The following is a 21170-nucleotide window of genomic DNA, read 5'->3' on the forward strand; positions in this document are numbered from 1 at the left end:
TCTCGCGGTCCGTGGGTTCGAGCCCCGCGCCGGGCTCTGTGCTGACAGCTGGGAGCCTGGAGCCTGCTTCGGATTCTGTGTCTCCCTCTCTCTCTCTCAGCCTCTTCCCTGCTCACGCTCTGTCTCTCTCTCTCCAAAATAAATAAGTATTTAACAATTTTTTAAAAAGATATAGGGGGCCCCTGGGTGGCTCAGTCGGTTAAGCGTCTGACTCTTGATTTCAACTCAGGTCATGATCTCAGGGTTCGTGAGATCAAGTCCTGCGTCGGGCTCCGTGCCGAACGCATGGAGCCTGCTTGGGAGTCTCTCTCTCCCTGTCTCTCTCTCTCTCTCTGCTACCCAACCCCTGCCCACTCGAGCTCTCTCTCTCCAAAATAAATAAATAAATAAATGTTACAAATAAATAAATCTTTTCTGCTTGAAAGTCTCTAATGGCTTCTTATTACCAAGGCTCTGGTGTCTCTCCATGGTGCCCCCCATACTTTACCGACGTGGTCTCCTGCCTCCTTTGTCTTCCTCTCCAGCCCTCTTAGGGCTTCTTAGTTGTTCCTCCAACATTCCTGGGCGCCCCTGCCTCAGGGCCTTTGCACTTGCCGTTTCCTCTGCCCAGGCTGCTCTCCCAGACATCTGTGCACGGCTCATTTTCTCAGCAACCTCAGGTCTCGGGGCAGATGGCTTCTTCAGGGAGGCCTTCCTGACCCACCTGCACCCCCAACCCCCTGCTCACTGCCACACTCTTCCCATTCCTTCATTTCAGGACCGTCCGCCTTCCCGCCGCCACATCTGTTCCCTAAAAGCAGGGCTTATCTGATGCAGGGTTTTCTGCTCTATCCCAGCCCTGGGGACTTAGTTGGGGGGGAGGCCTGGATGATTCAGACGCTGGCCTTGGCAGCTGCATCTGGAGAGGCAGACAGTGACATCAGGCAGGGAAATGCTGAGACAGAGGAAGCCCCAGGGGCTCAAGGAAGAGGAAGTCTGAGGACGCTTGTGGAGGAAATCCAGGTGGCTGTCTAGACCTTGCTTGGCTTCCCCCAGGGACAGGGAGCTCACTAGCCCACAGCCCATTGCTTTCTACTGTTCAGTTAGCTGGGAAACCTTTATAATATGGGCCGAATCCTTCCCGTAGCTCCCCTCCCTGCCTCTGGTGGCCCTTCTGAGACACGGAGGCAGCAGGAATGTCCTTCTTACTCGTCTCTGCTCTTCAGCTGATGTGGAAACGAGGCGCCCCTTTCTCTGAAGGGAGGCGGCATTACCCGTGACCCTGGCCAAGGCCGCCAGGAGGCAGTCCCTGCTTCTGGGCCCCGCGATCAGGCCAGCCTCTGTATTTGCCCAGAGAGACTTCTCCGGACAGCAAAAGCTGCTCCAGCGACCGCCTGGGGGGAGGGGAGTGAGGCCAGCAGGTGCGAAATTCAGGCCGGAGGAACCGAGTCGGGGGCGCTGGGGTGGGGCATGCAGGGGGGGGCCTCTTGTCGTCGCTCTGTGCACAGGCCGGGCAGTGGGGCGTGGCGTTTGTTGCATTATACGTTTTATGTATGTTCTTTTTTTACCTTATTTATTTCGAGAGAGAGCGCGCGCGAGGGACCGCATGAGTAGGGGAGGGGCAGACAGAGAGGGAGAGAGAGAATCCCAAGCAGGCTCCACACTGTCAGGGCAGACCCCCCCCTCGGGGCTCGATCCCACCAACTGAGAGATCATGACCTGAGCCGAAATCGAATGGAAGCTCAACGGACCGAGCCCCCTGGGCGCCCCTTACGTACATTCTTCTGCGCAAAGTGAAATATTTCGAAATCAATGGCATTAAAAAAAAAATTGGTCAGGGTTTCTTCAAGGGTAAAGTTTAGAGGCCTTAGCGGGCACTCGGGGCCTCTCACCACCAGACTCCGACTACTGTGTCCACATCTGTGCTCCCCTCTCCAAAGCCTCTCCAGAACGCCCGAGTTTGCTCCCACAGGCTGGGGACACCGCCCCTTTCTCTACGTGGCAAACTCCTACTCATCCTTCAAGACCCTGCTCCCAGGGCACCCCCCCCCCCTTGAGGCTTGTCTTGGTTACAGTACCACAGGGCCCTGCAGACGGGCTGGGGGTGGTGACTGCCCCTGGCCTCGGGGGGCAGGCCTGGGTTCAGATCTCGGGTCTCTCCCTCGCAAGCCGTGTGACCCTGGGCAAGTCACTCAACCTCTCTGGGCCTCAGAACCCACCCGATTGCCACTCCTCGCTGCTGGCCAACGGGGCCTCTCGCTGCCAGCTCTGGCCTGGCCCATCTGGACACAGCAGGGCCCGTCACCCCAGGGCAGTCCACGCACGTCAGGAACACTGCACCTCAGAACAAAGAGTCAGCGAATGTCAGTTTTTGTTCTGCTTTTATGGCACTCCCATCGCGGTCACGCAGGGAGCTCCCGTCCGTGAGGGCAGGAAGCCGATCGATCGGCCGGCTCCTGTCCCTGAGAGCCACCCGCCCCTGTCCTTGGGGGCCACCCGTCCTCCCGGGCGCCTTGCGGGTGGCCTGGCCCCTCACTGCCAGAAGCCTCGCGGGGCCAGGGTCACCAATGCTCCTTTCGCTCAACACCAGGGTCCACACCTAAGCCCTCACCGGCCGCACCTTCTGCCAGGCCTGGTTGGGTGTCGGGGGCACAGACCTGAGCCAGGGGTGGGCCCTGCCCTTTGGGGCTCAGAGCTGGTGGGGCAGCCGCACGGGGACCCGCAAACAAGAGCGGGAGGTCCGCGCTGTGCCAGCGGGGAGTGCCCGGGGGCCGTGCCTGGTGCAGAGGTGGAGGTGGGGCTCAGGGAGAGCCCTCGGGGAGCCGGGGGAGCTGGTGTCGAGCTGAGCCCCGAGCAGAGTCAGGAAGATGAGGAAAGGACGCAGGGGGAGGGCATGGCCTGAGCCGAGGCCGTCCAGGGGCTCAAACGGTGCAGGACAGACGCTCCTGGCAGGGGTGAGTCTGGGGGGTTGGCGGCCACCAGGCACTTCCATGCCAGGCGAAGGTACTGGGACGTGACCCTAGGGCCCCGAGAGCAGACGTGGAAGCCGCCACTCCCCCCCCCCCCCACCTCCCCGGCTGTAATAAGGGCGAGGGTCGGGGCCGGGGTCAGGGGTCGGGGCCGGGGTCAGGGGTCGGGACTGGGTGTTTCTTCTGTGCCAGCGCTTTCCACGCACAGTCTCGCCGAGCTCTCCCACAGCCCTGCGAGGGGGGAATGTTATTTCCTCCGCGTACAGATGGGGACACTGAGGCTCAGGGGGGTCACGCAACCCGCGCACGTGTGGAGCCGGGAGGGCCGAGCAGCCTGGGCCGCCGGCTGCTGTGTGCACCCATCGCTCTGACGCAGGGCAGTGGCCTGGCGGGCTGAGGGAGCTGGGGGGGGGGAGGGGGCGGGGGGGCGGTGCAGAGAGAGCTGGGGAACCGGCAGCAGCGGGGGAGGGGGACCCACCAGGATGAGGAGTGTCCCAGCTGGTGTCTGCGTCCTAATTGGGACGATAAGACAGAGCACCTGGCAATTTGAATAACAATGAACGCTTCCAGAAGGCTGAGAGAGTCGGTAACAATAACCCTTAGCTGACAGAGGCAGGAGTCAGGAGACTCAACATGACTCATTGCCTGGGGGGGGGGGGGGGGGGGGGACCGCAGACAGTGCGCCCCTCCAGGGCGGGGGTACCTCCATCTGCGTCTGCGTGGCACTGACCATATATCCACTGCACCCTCCCCTGCCCCCCCAGCCCCGAGATGCAGGGATGCTCGGATCCACCTCTCCCAAGGGGCAAACCGTGCAGGGTTCGGGGAGGGGGGAGAAGGCAATCCCACCGAGGCGAGAGCAGAGCCCCCCCCCCCCCCCCGCCAGGGCAGAGCTCTGAGCCACAAAGGAGGTGGTCTCGGAAGGCTGCATGGAGGAGGCGGCCGTGTGTAACACACACCTTCCGGAAGAGCTGGCTGGGGCCAACGCCGATATCAGGCGCTCTAAGACTCATCTGGGAACTGCTGGGTCGTGGCTTCCTGGCGTCCTTCCCTGCTCTAGGCCAGGGCTGGGAGGGGAGCACGGGTGCGGGTCCCAGCTCTGCGCTGCCAGGGTGGACCGGGCACAGGGCAGGTGGAAGGGCGGGCGGCACCCCCCCCCCAGGTGCCTCTGGCACCCCAGTCACCTGCCGCTCCCTAGGCTTCCGGGAAAGGTGAGACGCTATCCCAGCAGACACCCTACTCGTGGACAAGTCAGACATATTTTGTGTTTTGGAGGACGCCGGGTCATTTTAAAGGCAGACGATGGCTGTCCTCCCAGCGAACAGAGAGGCCAGACAGATGGGGGAGGGAAGGACGGTGTCTCTGGTGCCGGGTGCTGCCCGTAGCTTCCACAGACGTGACGTTGTCTCTGTGGTTCAGGGAGCACGCCGACGGCACCGGGGGCAGGAGAGGCTGTTCGGGGGACAGGGACGGGGCGTCATGGGGGCGACGGGCAAAGGGCAGGGCATTCGGTCCCCCACACCCCTACGGCTGGCCTCGATCCTCTGAGGACACCCCCTCTTCAAGCCTCTGGATCCCACGCCTCCTGGTTTCCTCCAGCCTCCTATGGATGCTCCTCCCGACTCCCTTCCAGGGGTCCCTTTGTCCCCCAAGAGCTCCCACACACTCCTTCCTCTCCCCAGGGGACCCCCAGCCCCTCAGACTCCACAACAAGTCCCGATGACCAAGTCTAAGCTGGGCTGCAGCCCAGGCTTCCTCTGAGACCCTCCTTGACTTGTCTGCGGCCCTAACATCACCCCCCTGATGCTCACAGATGCTCACAGGCCTCCTGAACTTCAGATGTCCCTGCGCAGCTGGTACCCAAAGCCACACCCACCCCGGGGTTCCCATCTCAGAATATCCCACCAGTACATCCCCAGCGGCTCCGTCCGGGGTCCCGGGTCTCCCCTTTGGAGCCCCCTCCTCCGTACCACTCGCCAGCCAGTCTCACGGGCGCTGTCCCTGCTTCTGCCACAGCCCTGCCTGTGACACCCCGATGGCCTCTTCGCTGCCCGAGGCAACTTTTTAAAAGACACATCGAGCCACGTTCCTCTCCTCGAGGAGAGGATGTCCCCTGTGCCCGGGCTCAGAAGCCCACTCTTCACCGCGGCCCCGCATGATCAGCCCCGCCGATATCTCTGGCTCCTCCCTCCTGTGCTCCCCTTCTTCCCCCACCCCTGCGCCCCGACCTTCCTTCTGATGCACGGACGCCCCAGCTCTCTCCACCTCGGTGCCCACGGCCTGTCTTACGTGGCAGGCCGCGGGGAGCCTCAGAGGGGCTGGCGGCCGAGGAGGGCTGACCCGGCAGGCGCCCCATGGACGCAGGGCTGGAGGCCGTTCTGGCTTTCGGGGGGCGGGGGGCTGAGGGTCCGTGGGGAGCTGGCTCCGGGAGCTTCGCCATCCAAGCCCTGCACGCGGCCTTGTTCCCGTCACTTCGCCCTCCTGACTTCTGGACGTTTCTCGGGGAGCTCGGGGGTCTTTAAACGCCTACATCCTGAAGGTGAATTTTTAGTGCCGCTTTGGTAAATATTTAATGCCACTGCTCGCGCCGGGAGATCTTCATTCTGCATTAAATGCCACAAAGTGCTGGAGACGCTGTGTTCTTTTCTGCCGCCACCCCACCTCTTCCTGCCCGACGAAAATAAAGACTCCCTTTGCCTCCCGTCATGAATTTTTCAAGTGCTCTCCACATCCATTCTGGTCCCCGATCGGCGCCCCCATTAGGCAGATGGAAGGTCAGAGGGCTTTTAAGTCGAAAGACACCGTAGAAGCCTTCTGTCACATGACAGGAAAGCAAAGCCCCGGCAGGGACGTGGCCGTCCAAGGTTAAGCAGCAAGCCGGCGGCAGAAGGAATCCAACAGCAGCCGCGCCTCCCAGCCCGGGGCTCGGCTCCGGGCACTGGGACGCGCGGGACTCGGGCTGTCCCTGCCCTCACCGCATCCAGCCGGCCCAGACGTGATAACAGACGGCGTGCGCCTGGCCGTCATGCGAGTGGGGAGCAGGGAGAGAAGAGAGGAGGGTGGGAGGCCTCAGGAAAATGGCCACCAGGAGCAAGGTTTTGAGGGAGGAGTAGGAGCTCGCAGAGGAGCCGGGGTGGGAACCCAGTGAGGTGACCAGGCTTGGCTGGGGCCCGGCCCGTTCTGTGTACCCGGCTATGGCTGGGAGCTCGGCCTGGGTCCGCGTTGTGTAAATCCTGGGGAAGCTAACACGCCTCTAGCTCCCAGGGCTCTTTCTACCTTGCCCGTGACCGTCCACGGCTGCTGGTCCCCTGGCCCTAGCTCTGTCCAAATCTCTGCTTTTATGTTAACGCGCCCCTGGGCTGCTCCGATGCCCTGCCCCCGCCGCCACCCCCCACCCCCAGCCCTTCCTGTGCCCTCAGGTTGGGACAGAGGTGGCAGGAGGGGGCGAGGCTGGAGCCAGGGTCACACCCATGCACGTGAGCATGCACACAACACACACATTTATGCACACGCACGGCACACAGACGTGGTATCATACACACACACACTCACACACACACACACGCTAGTCTCTGGCCTTCCTGGCTGGGACCAGAGCCGGGGGGAAGGCTACGTATCACGGGCAACACGTCCCGAGTCTGCCGTCCCTCCTGGCCCCTCTCTGGCTCCTGCTCACCCGGGACCCGCCCCCGCCCCCGCCCAGGAGGCACGCCCTCCCCTGTCCCCTCGTGCACAGCCCGGGGGAGGGGGGGGCCCACCGCAGCCAGGCAACAGGCCCCCACCAGGCCACCTCCAAAACGTCCCCAAACTCGTCCCCCGCCCCCAGCCTAAACTACCAGAGTGTCCTCCCTGGGGCGCAGCAACGGCCTCCCCGCGGCCTCCTTGCCTCCACCCCTGCCCCCCACAGCAGGGGCCTGTCACCAAAGCTCCCATCTGGCCAAGTGGCTTCCCGCTGAAAGCGCTCTGCTGTCCCGGGTTTTCCTTGAACTGAGGGACACGCTCTCTCCATCAAGACAGCCGCCTCGTGGGGTCCTGGGTTTCCTGCCTCCTCCGATGCCACCAACCATGAGGTGCAACATCCCCGAGATCATGGCTTTTGGGGGAAGAAGCAAGCAGCACTCCGTTAAATGGACACCTTGGCCGGGGACGCATGTGGATGCCAGCGGTGCCAAAGATGGGCCCCTCAGCGTCATGTTAGTGACGGCATCGGGCAGGGTCCTGGCGAGGACCCAGCCGCTGGGCTGTTACGGAGGAAGGCGCTGAGTACAGGAGCTTCTGTTTCCACACTCTGGGCCAGGAAAGGTCAGGAAAGGGGAGCCGAAGGCTCGGGGCGGGGGGTGGTCACTCAGCCGCACTGGGTGGGGGAAGGGCCCATCTGCAGGGGCCCGGGGGCTGAGGGGCCACCGAGGGGGCCTGGGGTCCGGGGAAGGGTCCTGCCTTCTGTGAGCACCCTGGGGCATGTCTGCAGCCTGGGGTTGGCAGTCGGGAAACAAGAGCCAGACGCAGACGGAAAATCCGACGACACGCCGGGGCCCGGGGACACCTCCGTAGCTCTGCCTCCCCGGCTGTGAGACCACCAGGGTCTAGTGACGCTGTTCTGGGCTTCCTGAAATTCAGACGACTCTGGCCGGCCTTCCCAGGGAAGTGGATTCTGGGATACGCAGGCCCCAGGGTCACCAAGCTGCCAACACAACAACCTAGCACAACATCCCCTTTTCTTGTCTGGCTGGATGAGCCAGGACAGAGGTCATCAGCAGCCTCGGCTGGGGGCAGGGACCCCGGCAAAGCGGAAACTTTGGAGGTCCTCCGCACATCCCCGGACGGCACCCCCCTTATTTCCCCGCCAGGTGGGAATTATCTGCTTCCCCGCTGGTGTCTCAGAGAGCTGAAGCAGCTCGTCCGAGGACACACAGCCGGGCAGCACAGAGCCGGGTGCCAAAGCAGCCCAGGGGACTTCGGGGGACACCCGGATCCTGGGCTACCACACCCAGCAATGCCTGAAGCCACAGGTCCCCGTACTTGGGGGCAGGCGGGAGTCACTCCTTGAGCCAAAGCAATCTGCCAAGAAGCTCTCCCGGGCCTCCTCAGGGGCGCCTCAGAAACGGCAGTAAGACTATTCTGGAGGGCGTTTATGAGGACCGGGCGCCCTCTCGGCCCTCAGGCGAGCGTTGGTTCCCATCATTCTGACGGCAGTGGGATGCCCACGCCGGGAGAGCTGTGTTGGGCCAGTAAGCATCTATTCTTGGAAGCAAATATTTTAGCAGTCAAGGCCAGAGTTTTAATGATGGAGGGAATAAGGAAGGAAAGGTTCTCTGGTCCTCCCTGGCCTGCGCTGATGGAGATGAATTCCTCCTTCCCCGGCCCTGTGGCGCCCGATCTGGGAGCCAGGCCCATCAAAAGCCCCTGCACTCAATGGTTTGGGGACATATAATGGCTATGGGCCCGGCCACGCTTCCCTTCGAGGCAATCTCGCGTTCTGCACGCCCCCCCCTCCCCCGCTGCGGCCCAGGGACCCATAATGCGGGATTCCTGTCAAATTGACATGAAGGAACATCCTCCTTTCTCGCAGGCGATGTTCTCCAGATTCGTCCAGGCCTCCGTGGAAACATCTCTTTGTTAATTGCTCACTCAAAGCAGCCTCTTTGTCTAAACAGTAGCTGGCCGCAGTTACTGGGTTAGGGAATCTTAACTGACTCCAAACTATTGTGCCAACTGGGCAGTGTGGGTCCTCCCCCCCCCACCCCCCACCGTGGGGCCAGGTGGCCGGGAGCGCGGGCAGGACCGCAGGAGCCCCTCCCAGGGCGAGGCACGTCTGATGAGGCCATCCAGCAGCACGCCCTTGGCAATGGAGCGCCCTGTGGCTGAGAGCCTGCCCCGTGCCAGGCTCCTGGGGGGCACCATCGCCCAGCGTCCCCTTTTCACAGCCGGGCAAACAGGCCTGGGAGGAACAAGTGACTCACCCAAGGTCACAGGGCCTGTGGGTCTGGCCGGCTGGACTCACAGCCCTGGCTTGTCCACCCCACGGAGCTGCGATCCGGGCCCAGTGAACCTCCGTCTGGAACCTGGGCTCCAAGAGGGGTCTGTGGACAGTCAAGGCCAGTCTGGTTCATTCTGGAAGTGCACCTTCAAAGAGACTCTTCCAAAACCCTCTCTGAGGTATACTCGCCCTGTGGCCGACTACACTGATTTTCCAGGCAAAGTAAGTGGTCAGGACTGATTTTCTGGGCATCACTGGCTGGTGTTCCTTGAGGGCGGGGCCTTGTCTTTCCTATTTTTTATTCCCTGCCCTTGGCCCTAGAGCACGGCCAACTCTCGGAAAGCACGTGTTGAAGGAATGAATGAATCGATGGGGTCTGGCCGCATCCTCAGAAGAGCGTTCACAGGTTCGGGGAAGGAAAAGCGGAGGGGGCAGGCAAGTTGGCAAAGGGACTGGCCAAGGTGGTCCCTCCGGGGACCGAGAGCCAGTGGGACGACAGGAAGGTCTGACCAGTCCTCCTGACTTCTCACTTCCCTTGCTTTCTTTGCTCCGGGAGGGACCGGGAGCTGGAAAGGGCTGATGACTCCCTTTCCAGGACCACCTTGCCTCTTGGCCCCGCTATCACTGCCCCGCACGCCGGTCTGTGGATGTCTCTGGAAGTATTGGGGTCCCACTTTGGAAAGCACGTAAAGACACATTTGCTTCTCCACACTAAGATTCGCACCCCGCTGGGGCAGGCAGATAGTGGGAGGTGCTGAACGCATGAGCATCTGAAACGTTACATGCAGTGGAATGTAACCAGGGAGCATTTGATGGCCAGTTCTCCAGGGGAAAAAGCCCTGATCTGTAACATCTGCTGCCCGTTTCCATGGTGCAAATCCTGTCAGCATGATGTCACCGGACTCAGAGTTGGGAAGAGATACACAGTAGCCAATATAAGTAAGTCTCACTGCACCCATAGGATAAAAAGGCCCAGGAGCGCAGATGGTGGGAAATGTAGCAAAATCATTATTAGGAAGTGAAGCGTTTTGAGTATCGATTACTTTTGTGTTTCATGTAATTTATTTATTTGTCAGCTCCTATCAGTTCATTGTTAGAGTGGCTGTCTTCAACTCGGGGTCACAAAATTCCCGAAAATTTTAACCACCAGCTCGCGTGAGTCAGTGCAAGGTGGCCCTGGGCACGTCTTGGCGATGTTTATGCGTTTGTCTTTACGCGTACTGGGAAAAATGTAACTCTTGAACCAAAGATACCATGAAAAATGTAACTCTTAAACCAAAGATACCGTTGCTTAGAGCAAGCCTGAGTTTTCTAAAGAAGCGACTTGATTTAAAGTCAATTAAAAATACATTAAGTAAACAGCATAGGAGAAGGGGAGACACAGACAAGAGGAACAGCTGGGAGCTGAAGTTTGGGGACGAAAAGTGGCTTTCTGGAAATGCCTTTAATTAATTATCAGCTGTCTTGGGGGCACGGTAACATAGATGGGCAACCCACAGGAGAGGAAATACAGTCAATTAACAGATTAACGGAAAGGTGTTCAGCCTCCCTAACAATCAAAGAAATGCAAACCACATAAAAATGAGGGGTGCCCCGCGCTCACAAGCCGCTACTGGTGACAGTCCCCTGGGGAAGGAGGCTGGCGCTGGTACAAAGAACCATACAGCTCTTACCCCCTGACTCAATCGGCTCCCTGCCTGGAATGTATCCAGAGGAAATAATTCCAAAAAAGGAAAATCCACAACCACTTAAGTGTGTTTACTGCTGCCCCTAACTTTCTGGAGTCCGTCGACAGGGCAAGTGGGGCTGAGGGAAGTGAGATCATTTGCCCGAGGTTCCCCACTGCCAAGTGGAGGGAGGCATGTGGGAACCCAGCTCCCACCTCTCTGCGCATCTGCTGTGAGATCTTCCAAGTAAAAGTTGTATTCGAAACAGCCCGTGCGTCGCATTTCCCCTTCCGAGCTGCTGGGTCCTCTGACGGGCGGAGGTTTCCGGAGGAAGGAGGCGAATAGGGAGCTGCCAGACGGATCGCTGGGGACACCGGGCCGCCTCAGCTTCTCCTTGGGGCTCCGGAGAGATACCGAGGGCTGAGATGCACCTTCGCAGGTGATGCCGGAGGAAAGATGGAGACCCCAACGCCAACTACGTGCTCCCCAGAAGCCACACAGAGCCAGCTCCGGGTCGGAACCCACACCGAGTTTCCGGCTCGTGTTGGGTCCGGGCCACAGAGGGTTGGGTGTGCGAGGGCCTGGAGGCCTCACGGGTCCTCGGGGTCCTGCCCCAAGAGTGCGTGGGGCCTGACTCGCGCAGAGAACCCCCGTCACCCGGTCCGGCAGGGGGCCGCGTGCTCTGTGTGTGCCGCTCAGGGTTTATTCTCCCAGTGGGAAAAGCACGGGCGGGAGACACTGCCTCCCGCTCCCAAAACGTGGGCTTTGCAGAGTCCGCTGGACTTGGGTGTGAATCCCGGCTCGGCCTGTGCGACGCAGGACAAGTTGCTGAGCCTCTCTGGGCGTCTGTTTACTCCCCCCCAGGTGCGGATGACAAGCTGTGCTGGGGACGCGAAATGGCACTGCCTGCTGCAGCTGCTTAGCTCCCAGTTCCTCGAGAAGTGGGAGGCCCTGTTATTAACAATAATAATGCAATTAACTCACTGACCTGACCCCTCACAGGGGCCTGCTATGGGCGGGGCGCTGGGCAGAGGAGGACGCATGGCATTAAGCACTGACAACAGGGGCCGGGGGGTCCGGGCTGAGCGCAAGACGGACCCATCCCGACTCTCTTCGGGTCTCCTTACAGCAGAGGAGGAGACCTCTCCGGTCCTCTCCGACCGGGAGAGGAGAGATTCAGGCAGGGGGCGTGGCAGGTGCAAAGGCCCTGAGGTGGCGGGGAGCTCAGCGAGCTCCAGGAGCTGCAGGGAGGCCGGGGTGGCTGGAGCAAATGGGGGAGATGAGGACAGAGGGACCGGGGAGGGGTAGCAGGACATGGGGTGGGCCGTTCAAAGGATTCGGGCTTCATCTCCTAGACAGAGGGGAGGTGCCAACGGGAGTTGCCTTATGTTTTAATAGGATTGTTCTGCCGCTGTGGGGGGCAAAGGATAGAAGCGGGAAGAGATTTAGAAGGTGTTGCCTCAGTCCTGGCAAGGTGGACCAGATGGTCGGTTTCGGGAGAGGGGTGGGGAGGGCGGATTCGGGGTCCGTTCCCTGGCGTCCCTGATAGGACGTTGACATGGTAAAGAGTCAGTCACCGGGCCCTCCGGTGTCTGAGGTTGGGGAGAAGAGGAGGGAGACGTGAGGGGCTGGGAGCCCTGAGGGGTGTTACCCAGGACCTGGAGCTCCCCAGGGCTCCCCATTTCTCACTAGCCTTTTCCATCCTCTGGGACTTAGCCTGAGCCGCATTCCGCCCGGACGGCCGTATCTCCACTTCCAGCAAACTCCTACTCATCCGTTGAAACCCTTTCTGGGTGTTGACTGCCCGTGGCCAGCCAGTACTCGGCCCAGAGGGCTGCGGACCCTGGGGCACCTGACTGCTGTCCTCAACGTCACAGAGAGCCTGCCACACCCTGACATGATGCCAGGGGCGGGGGGAGAGGAGGGCCACTGGTAGAGCGGCTTCTGTGCGCGACGGTCTTCCACGCCTCCTCTTGCTGAACCAGACAGCGTGGATCCTACTATCCCGCTTTCCAGGTGAGGGGAGTGTGGCCACACCACCAGCTATCCAAAAATGGGGCAGCGGGGAGCCCGCCCGGCTCAGTCAGTGAAGCATCCGATTCTTGATTTGGGCTCAGGTCGTGATCTCGAGGTTCGTGGGATTCTGTCTCCTTCTCACTCTGCGTTCCCCGCCCCAAAAGAAATAAATAGACTTTTAAAAAAATGGGGAGCAAGATCTGAACCCAGGTCTGTCTGCCTCTCCCAGCCTCTGCATCTGAACACTGTTTCCTGCCTTTAAAAAAAAAAAAAAAAATAGAGCTTCCTAGAAGGCAGGGCTGTCCTAACGCGGCAGGCGGCTTCTGGAGGAGTGAGCGGTCCTTCCGTCACCGGGCGTGCTTGGCTGGGCTTCCCTCCTCCATCTGGGAAGCCTCTCGTCCTGGGGGCTGAGGGGCCCGCACGGGACACAGCGATGCTCTGAGAGCTGGACGGAGAAGGTCGGCAGGGGCGACGGTCAGAAGCCCCAGGTGGCCTGAGACGGGGAAGTGGGTCACTGACTTATGGACCGTCATCTCTCAACGGACAATTAAGGCAGCCATTAAAGCAGCGTTATGAAAACTTCTCAATAATGCCGGCAGCTCATCGAGACAGAACGTTGTATTAAAAACCCTCGACGCGTGGCTCGATGTGCAGATGGCAAGAGTCATAAAACGGGAAGAGTCGCAGGGGACAACGGGCTGCGTTTGTGCGGGACAGCCGTCGGTGTGTCTGGCCCCCCGTGTTCTCCAGCGAGCACGGGCACTTCTATGATGGAAACCCAGGGGGCGCCCGGGTGGCTCGGTCGGTTAAGCCTTCTAGTCTTGACTTCCGCTCGGGTCACGATCTCACGGTTCGTGGGTTCGAGCCCCGCGTGGGGCTCTGTGCTGACGGCTCGGAGCCTGGAATCTGCTTCCGATTCTGTGCCTCCCTCTCGCTCCGTCCCTCTCCACCCTCTCAAAAATAAACAAATAAACTTAAAAACCAAAGAGGGAATTAGGCATAAAAGGAAACTGTGGCCACTCCCCGGTGGAGGGCTGAGGCAGAGGCGGCCGCAGAGCAGGGAAATAATAACGAAGACGCGTGAACAGGATCGCCGCGCTCTGGCTCTGGGCGGCCGGCCTTCCCCTCACCCTCTCCTGATGACCTCTGAGCCACTGGGGCCTGGCGACAGGTTGTAGGGACCCGTCCGGGTGCCGCGACCCAGGGGGGCCGACGTGGGATTCGAGCTGTGCGCTGTCCCCGACCTTCCCTCCAAACGGTTTCCTTCGACCCCTCCCTGCTGCTCCCTTGTCGCAGTTTACTCAATGTTACAAGCGAGAAAATCTACCAGCCCCAGTCACTTCGGATGTGGTCTGGTCCTGTCTTCTGGACCCTGCGGCCCAGTCTGTCCTAAGCACCCGAACTTAATCCTTTAGGTTGAATTGGGGTCTCTGGGTCTACGGTGGCCTTCCAGGACGGCTGTTCCCTGCCGAGACCCCGAGGGTCCCGGCCCCTTACCCAGGCCTTTGTTCACGTTCTTCTTCCCACCAGCAACGCCCTCCCCCCTTTGCTTTTTGCCTAATCACTCCTCATCCTTGAAGATCGCCTCCTCCAGGAAGCCGTCCCCGATGCCCGGTCCGGACAACACACCCTTTGAGCTTTCTCCTATCACAGCTGACGGTTCATCGCCATCGTCTGCCCCTGAGTCAGCCAGACTGTACATCCAGGCGCCCGGCCCAGAAGAAGGGTGCGACCAGAACCGGACCCACACCCTGGCTTCCTCCTGGCCCCTGAACCCTCCCCGGGGCCCTGGGTCCTGCCGTGGCTGATGGCGCCCGTGGCAGAGACCCAGCTCCTGCCCAAGGCTTCGTCGGGCGTCTGAGGCCCTCGACCTCTGCCTCCGGACTCCTGCCTGCCTGGTCCGGTCCGGCCCCCTGGCGGAAGGGACCACACGGGAGACCGGGCCCTGACGGCCGAGCAGTTCTCCAGGCCGGTCACAGCAAGCTGCCTGTGTTCAAACGCTGGGTCTGCCAGTGACCAGCGGGGTGGCCCCGGGCCAGTGACCTAACCTCTCCGTGCTTTGGTTTCTTCACCTATAAAACGCGGATCCATCAAATAAATGCTTGAAAGCCGGGAACGAGGCAGCGAACCGAGCGGACAAAACCCTCGTTCTCGCAGTCTCGCGGGGACGGGCCAGGAACGTAGGGAGCCCTGTCTGAGTGCCCAGCGTGGCCCCGGCTTGGCCGTGATTTTAAATCTGCTCCCTAGCACCGACCCCAAGTACTCCTCCTCGGGCCAAGCACCCGCGGGGTGAGGAAGGACAGGCCAGCTGGCTGGCGCTAAGGATGTGGTGCCTGGAAAGGCATCGACGTTCCCTGCAGCCCTAAGGCGTGCTCAGCCCTGGGCAAGGGCCCCCTCCTTCACTCCTCGTCACCATTGCTGAGGGAAAGGAAGCGCTGAGACTCAGAGAGGGCCAGCAACTTGCCTGAGGACACACAGCCGATGAGGCCTCTGGGTCTGGGCCCGTCACCCCCGCCCTCCGTGGTGGTGCCTGGTCGTGGAGCAGCGCCTTCCTGGGCTTCCGCTAGAGCCGTGCGTGCCGCGGACACAGCTGGGGAAGCAGCAGGGATGTGCCTTCCGTTGAACTGGGCTGCGGTGGGAGGAGGCCAGGGCTCCGGCCTGGAAAGACAGCGGTTGCAGAGGACGGGTCCAGGGTTTCCTAGCCCAGCTGAGAGCCCCGAGGCTTGGAACTGAGCCCACACGCAGACGTTCCACGTCTTCTGGATTCCAATCACGGAGGCCTCCCTGGTATTTGACGCGGTGCCAAGGAAAGAAGATACTTGGTCTCCCTTTTTGTCTTCTGACTTTCTGGAATTTCTTGCTGCTGGCTGCTGGCCTGCCAGAAACCGCACACCAGGGATCTGGCCACGGAGCCGGGGAGAAAAAAAAGTGATGCCCGCGCTTTACTGGGAGGAAGGTTCTGGAGTCGGGCAAAACTCCGGGGACCCCCGAGGGATGAGTTCCGTAAAGAGCCAGAGGGTGTTCTGGGTCCGGGAGGAAGGAGGCGAGAGCCGCTTGGGGGGCCTTGCTGGCGGGCCGAGGGAGGCCTCTGGGCCGAGAGGGGCGGTACATCGGGGCCGGGAGTCTGGGTCCGTCTCGGGTCACGTGACACATCTGCAGCCCTCTTGCAATTTCCGGGGTCGCTGCGGCCTTTTCTTGGGCTGTTTCTTCGGTCTGAAGTGGCTCTGCCCTTTTGTTCCAACCCCTCACGTCCCCGGGTCTGGCTTGATGTTGCCTCCTCCTCCAGGAAGCCCGCCCTGACTCTCCCCTCCCCTGCAGCTCATCATGGGCTCGCCCAGTTTCTCTGGGCGCTCTGGGCGACTGTGGCCGTTCTCTGTCCTGCTCCATCAACCTGGGAGCCTTCTAGGGGCAGGCCGCCCACCCCCCCACCACTTAAGGCACCTCAAGGACAGGTCAGAGCCTGATGTAATTTGGTTCCACGTGATCTCAAGCGACATGCGACTTCCTGTGCACACCCAAGGCCACCCTGAGGGCCGTGGGGACCTGCCCCTCTCCTGCCTAGGGGGCCAGGTTATTCAGTGTCCCCCATGGGCGCCAGACACAGCCCCCCAGGCCCCCTGGGCTCCTTCTGCCGATCTGGGCCCAGAAGTCTCTCCGACACCACCCTGCAGAGGAGCTCCCGGCTCAAACAGGAGGGCTCTGTCCCCACTCTTCTAGAGGCGGTCCCCAGACTGGCACCATCAGCATCTCCCAGGCCCAACCCAGACCATGCCCTTCAGAACTGGCAAATCCAACAGGACCCCAGGGGACTGAGTGCCCACTGAAGCCTGAGATACACAAACAGCCGTCTTCCCGGGCCAAGTCAGGAATTTCCCCCTGAGCTCTGAAAGACTGAGAGGCCCCGGGGGCTGGCCAGCCTCCTCTCCTCCCGTCACTGCCCCATCCCATACCCCCCTCCTCCCTGCCCACACCAGGCCTCGGGCCTCTAGACCTGACCAGGGCTCTGACTTCAGGGAAGGTTTTGAGGGACGAATAGGAGTTCCCAGGGAGATGCGGAAGAAGACAAGAATAGCACGTGGGGAAGGGAACTGCGTGTAACGGCAGGGAGGTGGGAATTGGCAAGGGCCAGAGCGGGGCCCGGCCCGCGGCGGAAGACGTAGTCAGGGGCCTGTTTTCTTCTGGGAGACCCGGGCTGGGGAGATCCAGCTCAAGCCCACGAGCTTACTGTGTGGCCTCGGGCCAGTCGCTTACCCTCTCTGGGTCTGTGTTTGCCTTTCTGTAAAGGGGGCGACAGCAGTCACACAGGCCAGCCGGTGGAAATAATGACGGCGGGTGGTATCTAAACGGAGTGCGGGCGTGACTCCCGGTGCGTTTCAGAGGGAGATGAGCAGAGCTGCCCGGGCTTCAGAGAGAGAGAGCTGTGGGGTGGGGGTGGGGGCGGGGGGCTCGGGGGCCAGGCTAGGGGCTGAGGCCCTGGGCGCGGGAGGGCGGGGACAGTGCGGGAGGCTGGGGGCCCAGGTGGGCATTCGGTCCTCACGACGGCACCCTGAGGTCAGGCTGCCCTTGTCCCCATTTTACAGGTGAGGAAACCGAGGCTCCGGCAGGCGAGGCAGCCTCGAGGGGCTGAGCTGGGATTCGAGGCAGGTGCGTCTGCCCATGTGTGGCTGCTGGCTCTCGGCCAGACCCGCCACCGCAGCAGCGAGGAACGCGGGCCCGCGCTGGTGACGGCAAGGATGATGGCACCACCCCTCGGGGACTGTCCTGGCGGCCACGGGCACACCGCGCCACGTGGAGGCACCCGTGCTGGTGCGGGCGGCCCCCCAGCTGCCCCGTCCTTCTCCCTTAGGCCACAAGGGCCCCGGGGTGGCCACCGGCACAAGGAGAGTCGTCCCGAGGGCTGGCGCGAGGTGACGCAGGTGCGCCCCGGCTCCAGCGGCGTTTGCTGAGCACCTGCTACGTGCCCTGGACACCGGAGGCAGAGAGAGGTCCCTGCCGCCGTGTGGGCTGAGGTCCTGGCCCACGGAGATGGTGGCCCAGCATCAGTGATGTGACTCGCCAGAAGGTGGGAGGCGCTGGGCCAAAGACAAACCAGGGGGAGCAGGTGGGGGGCCCTGGGCCTGGGAGGGGGCCGGAGCACGGCAGGTGCTGGGGGAATGCTTGTGAATGTGGGAAGGAACCGAGAGAGGGAAAGAAGGGGGAGGGAGGGAGGGGGTAGAAGGGAGAGATAGATGGGGGAGGGGGGAGGGAGACAGAGGAGGGGGAGGGAGTCAGAGGAGGGGGAGGGAGTCAGAGGAGGGGGAGGGAGTCAGAGGAGGGGGAGATAAAGGAAGGGGAGGGAGACAGAGGAGGGGGAGGGAGTCAGAGGGGGGGAGGGAGTCAGAGGGGGGGAGGGAGTCAGAGGAGGAGGAGGGAGTCAGAGGAGGGGGAGGGAGTCAGAGGAGGGGGAGGGAGTCAGAGGAGGGGGAGATAAAGGAAGGGGAGGGAGACAGAGGAGGGGGAGGGAGACAGAGGGGGGGAGGGAGTCAGAGGAGGAGGAGGGAGTCAGAGGAGGGGGAGGGAGTCAGAGGAGGGGGAGATAAAGGAAGGGGAGGGAGACAGAGGAGGGGGAGGGAGTCAGAGGGGGGGAGGGAGTCAGAGGAGGGGGAGGGAGTCAGAGGAGGGGGAGGGAGTCAGAGGAGGGGGAGGGAGTCAGAGGAGGGGGAGATAAAGGAAGGGGAGGGAGCCAGAGGAGGGGGAGGGAGCCAGAGGAGGGGGAGGGAGCCAGAGGAGGGGGAGGGAGACAGAGGAGGGGGAGGGAGCCAGAGGAGGGGGAGGGAGCCAGAGGAGGGGGAGGGAGAGGGGGGTGGGGAGGGAAGAGAGAAGAGAGGAGGAGAGGGAGGCAGGGGAAGGGTCCTGCTGTCTGGGGAGCTTCCGGAGCACAAGGGGGGCAGGGTGACCGACAGAACAGGCAGGTGTGCAGGGCGCCTGTCACCACTCTGAGGAGGACGTGAGCCCGGGCAGCGGGGCGCCTGGGGGGACTGAGCTCGTGGAGCTCGACCGCCAAACCTCCTGGTCTGAGTAACAGGGAAAGCCGGCTTCCCGCGAACAGAGGTCACCCCCAGCCCGCCCCGAGCGCCCCAGTTTGCACACGGGAGAATGGGGCACATGATCCTCACCCCACAGGGCAAACGGGCAACGACATCAGCGGCACGTGGCTGGCGGCTTCCACGTCCCCATCCGCCCTGCAGGGCGGGACCCCGACCCCGACCACGTTGAGTCACCCACCTGTGACCCCGAGAATCCACAAGCCCCCGGGGCCAGGCAGTAGGCCAAGTCCCTCCTCCGAAGGATGCTCCCACTTAACTCCCAAGGCGGACATGCCCCCCGGTATGTGCATGGGGGAAACTGAGGCGGGGCTGGTGCCATGCCTTGCTCAGGTCACAGAGCGATGCAGGTGGGTCTTGAACCGGGACCGTCAGCTCCAGCCCCAAACACGCTAACGGTGCCGGGACAGCAGGGGACAGCCGATGGGATCTGTACCCAACGGGGACGAGCTGGCTGCTTGGGGAACCCAGGGTGACAATCTGGGGGCGGCTGCGGACTCCAGCTCTCGCTCTGGGAGAAGCACTGAGCACGGCCCTCCCCCCACTCCCTCCCCAGCCACACGCCCGGTGTCGCCTGACGACGACGCCCTGGCGGTCACGCTCACGGCTCTCTGCCCGGGCCGCACCCCTCCCCGCCCCGCCGCTGCTCACATCTTCCCGTGTCACTGACGTCTTCCGCCCAGGATGGGGCCGGGGGCTGATGGGGAAACGTTAGCCCCGCTGAACGGTGGGAAGGAGGGTGGCTTCGCCCACCGCGTCCTTTCTGCCAGCACAGAGGACTTCGGCCGGTGGCTTTGGGGAGGCTCCTTTACCTCTCCGCCCACGGGGTCAGAGCAAGAATCGGCCACCGCGAACGCGGAGCCAGGGGCACGGCGGGCGCCCCGCGGATGACGCCAGAACCGTGGGCATCCGCCAGCAGGCCGGCAGCCGACGGTCTCGCCAAGGCCACCCCCTCTCCCCGTGGTGGGTGACGTGGAAGCCCGAGCAGGGAGCCCCTCGCCCAAGCTCACGCCGGGTGTCGGGGGCACGACAGGAGCCGCAAGGCCACCCGGTGTGAGCCCTCCATCCCCCGTCACACGCTCGCCGGCTTCTGATGGTCTGTTTTGTGAACGCGCATACAGTTACGGGAGCGCCCCTCGGAGGCCACAGTATGGGAAGCGGGGGGCGGGGGGGGGGACACGAAAAGCCTCTGAGCTCCTGGGTGACACGTCTCCCACTCATCACAGCTCGGGGACCGCGAGCTCAGTCTCGTGTCTGGACATCATGCACGGTCCCCGTGAGCTTTCTCACCCTCGTACGAATGACATTGTCCAGTGGTTCCCAAACTGTGGTCCCTCAGGTACCCCCCGCCCCCTCCAGAGTTTTCCGATTAGCAGGCTCCCAGGGATTTATTTCGACAGACGCCCCAGGTACGGCTGCCGCCAGAGACCCATATTTCAGAAAACCCCACCATCGGGGCCAGGTCTGTAGGTTTGTGTGGGCCCCCGCCTTTCCGCCCCGTTCCTCGGGGTTCTCTACCCATCACCTCGATATCACCAGCAGCCCGGCACGGGGGAAGGGCCCAGAGGGCCGGCTCGGCCGGTATCTGCCAAGCTGAGGTGCACGGGGCCGTGTTTTTGTCTCCTGCACAACAGATGGGGCAATTATTCAATCAATAAGCTGATTTAAGTGCCTCTTCATGAATTATTTAAGTCATTCATTATTGAAAAGGTCAGTACCTGCTAGCTATTTAACGATCATTCACTAGCTTGGTCGCATCTCCGGCAAGGAAGGACCAGTCGTTAACTGGGCACCTACTGTGTGCCAGACATTTAATTTAACCCTCGGAGGGAGCTGGCAGGGCGCTTTGGGGCGATGATCGGGAAGGTGACTTGCCTGAACGCGTTGCTGGGGCTCAAAGCCGGGTCGGGTTTCCTGCAAAGCTCGGAGACTGTGGGAGGGACCTCGTAGGCTGGGCTCAGTGGGAGGATGTGCCCCACGCCCCACGTGACCATGGCTGCAGCCCATCCCCACATCAAACCTCCTGACTGGGGTGTCTGCCCTCTGCGTGCCTCCCGTCTCTTCCGCGGGCCTCCCTCACGCTGGGCTCCTGCTCCAAAATGTACAGCCCGCGGGGCACCTGGGTGGCTCCCTCGGTTAAAGCGTCCGACTCTTGGTTTTGGCTCGGATCACGATCTCGCGGTTTCGTGGGGTTAAGCCCTGTGACGGGCTCTGGGCTGGTGGCGTGGAGCCTGCTTGGGATTCTCTCCGCCCCACCCCCCCCTCCCCTCCCCTCCTTGCACTGTCTCCGTCTCTCTCAAAATAAATAAATAGAGTTAAAAAAAAAAATACGTACAGCCCTCCTCACTCCTTCCAAGTCCGCCCTGCCCAAGGACGGTCGGTCATTCCCTACCTACCTCCCGCTGGCCTGGGACTCACACAGTAGAGAGTAGAGAAAGTCAGGTTTGAACATACCTCTTGGGCGGAGCACCCGGCTCTC

At 62.0% G+C, this 21170-nt stretch overlaps 1 protein-coding gene across 5 annotated transcripts in view; it reads right to left on the minus strand.

The window, feature by feature from the left end:
- The window catches only part of SHISAL1 (shisa like 1), a 135183-nt gene that overhangs the window by 15546 nt on the left and 98467 nt on the right, over positions 1-21170 (minus strand). The gene's annotated exons all lie outside the window — the stretch shown is intronic.

This window comes from Leopardus geoffroyi, chromosome B4, assembly GCF_018350155.1.
Source record: "Leopardus geoffroyi isolate Oge1 chromosome B4, O.geoffroyi_Oge1_pat1.0, whole genome shotgun sequence".
NCBI classification, from domain to species: domain Eukaryota; kingdom Metazoa; phylum Chordata; class Mammalia; order Carnivora; family Felidae; genus Leopardus; species Leopardus geoffroyi.